The sequence below is a fragment of the Rhinopithecus bieti genome, unplaced genomic scaffold, assembly GCF_001698545.2.
Source record: "Rhinopithecus bieti isolate Rb0 unplaced genomic scaffold, ASM169854v2 scaffold_30687, whole genome shotgun sequence".
Taxonomy (NCBI): Eukaryota; Metazoa; Chordata; class Mammalia; order Primates; family Cercopithecidae; genus Rhinopithecus; species Rhinopithecus bieti.
The window spans coordinates 263,394-266,216 of NW_016813366.1; positions in this window are offsets into that span (position 1 = coordinate 263,394).

The window sequence follows — 2,823 nt, forward strand, 5'->3', positions numbered from 1 at the left end:
AAATTAAAAAATAATAATTTGTAAAAATTTGTTCTTTGTTTTTTTTTGAGACAGAGACTCACTCTGTTCTCTGTTGCCCACGCTGGAGTGCAGTGGTGCAATCTCGGCTCACTGCAAGCTCTGCCTCCTGGGTTCACACCATTCTCCTGCCTCAGCCTCCCGAGTATCTGGGACTACAGGCGCCCGCCACCTCGCCTGTCTAGTTTTTTTTGTATTTTTTTTAGTAGAGACGGGGTTTCACTGTGTTAGCCAGGATGGTCTCGATCTCCTGACCTCATGATCCGCCCGCCTTAGCCTCCCAGAGTGCTGGGATTACAGGCATGAGCCAGCGTGCCCGGCTCTTCTTGTTTTGTAAGAATTTTAGACTCATAGAAAAGTTGCAGAAGTTGTACACAGTTCCCAAACGCCCTCCACCCAGCTTCCTGTTACATCTTATGTAACCCTAGTACAACCCAGGAAATTCACATAAAGCGAGCATCCTATGAACAAACCTGTGTGTGGACCTTATTAGAATATGGCAGGTTCAGGCCGGGCGCAGTAGCTCACGCCTGTAATCCCAGCACTTTGGGAGGCCGAGGCGGGCAGTTCACAAGGTCAAGAGATCGAGACCATCCTGACTAACCAGGTGAAACCCCGTGTCTACTAAAAAAAATACAAAAAATTAGCCAGGCGTGGTGGCGGGCGCCTGCAGTCCCAGCTACTCGGGAGGCTGAGGCAGGAGAATGGCGTGAACCCAGGAGGCGGAGCTTGCAGTGAGCCGAGATCCTGCCACTGCACTCCAGCCTGGGCGGCAGAGCGAGACTCCGTCTCAAAATAAAAAAAAGAAAAAGAATATGGCAAGTTCACACTTCCATCTTCCTTTCCTGGGCCAGGGTCTAATCCGGGATCCCACATCGCCGTGAGCTGCCTTTCTCTTCCTCTCCTCATTCTGGGACAGTGCCTCGGTTTCCTTTGTGACATGTCGGAGGAGTTCTGCTTGGTTGTTTCTTGAGCTGTTCTTCAAAGGGATGTCAGAGCCTCTCAATTGTTTTTGTAAAGTTTTATTGAAACATGGTCATGTCCATTCATGTACCTGTGTCTATGCAAGCTGTTGCTACATCCGTGGAATTGAGTAACTGCTACAGATACTCTCTGGCCCCAGAAGCCAAAAATATTTACTATTTGGCCCTTTTTTTTTTTTTTTTTTTTACCCCTGTTATCTTGCTCTGTCACCCAGGCTGGTGTGCAGTGGTGCAATCTCAGCTCACTGCAGCCTCCAACTCCTGGACTGAAAGGATGCTCCTGCCTCAGCCTCCCCGGGGATACCAGGCATGAGCCCCTTTGTCTGGCCAGGTGTGAGTTTTCGAGTGGACCTGTTTGCATTCCTCCTGAGTGTGACCCGAGCAGCGAACTGCTGGTTCATGTGCTGAGGTCATCCATCCATTTCTAACCCAGGGTGGGCCAGCAGCAGCCCGTCCGAGCTGACTCCCGTGTTCTTTGCCAGGTCCTCCTCCCTCTGTGATCATGCCCTGCCTCTCTGGCACACTGAGATGTTCCAGGCTATCTCCTGCCCTACTCTTGGAATCAGCCCTTTCTCCCAGGTTCCCTGGATCCTTTCAGCAAGGGGCTGTAGGGGGAGAGAGGTGATCTTTAGAAGCCAAGAGCTGGGTGTTAGGGGCTCCTTGCTCTGGGATTGTCTCAGTGGAGAAGTAGGACAGGGGTTTTTTTGTTTGTTTGTTTGTTTGTTTTGCATAAATCATGAGATCCTGAATTTACACTGATATTTGCAATCCTTTTTTTTGAGATTGAGCCTTGCTCTGTCACCCAGGCTAGAGTGCAGCGGCGAGATCTCGTCTCACTGCAACCTCTGTCTCCTGGTTTCAAGCGATTCTCTTCCCTCAGCCTCCCAAGTAGCTGGGATTACAGGCACCCACCACCGCGCCCAGCTAAGTTTTGTATTTATTCATTTGAGACAGAGTCTCTCTCTGTCGCCCAGGCCGGAGTGCAGTGCCATAGTCTCGGCTCACTGCAACCTCCGCCTCCCCAGTTCAAGGGATTCTCCTGCCTCAGCCTCCTGAGTAGCTGGGACTACAGCGGTGCACCCCCATGCCTGGCTAATTTTTTGTATTTTTAGCAGAGATGGTGTTTCACTATATTGGCCAGGCTGGTCTCGAATTCCTGACCTTGTGATCCACCTGCCTCAGCCTCCCAAAGTGCTGGGATTACAGGCGTGAGCCACTGCGCCCAGTCTAATTTTTATATTTTTAGTGGAGACAGGGTTTCACCATCTTGGCCAGGCAGGTCTCGAACTCCTGACCTCGTGATCCACCCGCCTTTGCCTCCCAAAGTGGTGGGATTCCAAGCGTGAGCCACCACACCCAGCCCCGCCCCCCCCCTTTTTTTTTAAGAGACCGGATCTCACTCTGTCACCCAGGCTGGAGTACAGTGGAGAAATGATGGCTCACCACAGCCTCAACCTCTCAGGCTCAAGCAGTCCTCCTGCCTCAGCCTCCTGAGTTGCTAGGACCACAGGTACATGCCACTGCACCCGGGTTATTTCATTTTTATTTTTTGGAGAAATGGGGTCTTGCCGTGTTGCACAGGCTGGGAAACTTGAAGTCCTATTCAACCCGGCAAGCGTTCTTTCTTGCATTGTCCCAGGTCATAGTTACATCTTTCTCTCCCAGCCAAGACCCTGGTTCCTAATAATATCTCTGTATTTGCTACTTTGCTCAGTTCTGTAAAACACATGATAGTTTCAAAATTGCTACACCCATATGTTCCCCAATGACAAATCTGCTAAATAAAGGTCAAAGTTTCTTTGCAATTATTTTGTCTCTCTCT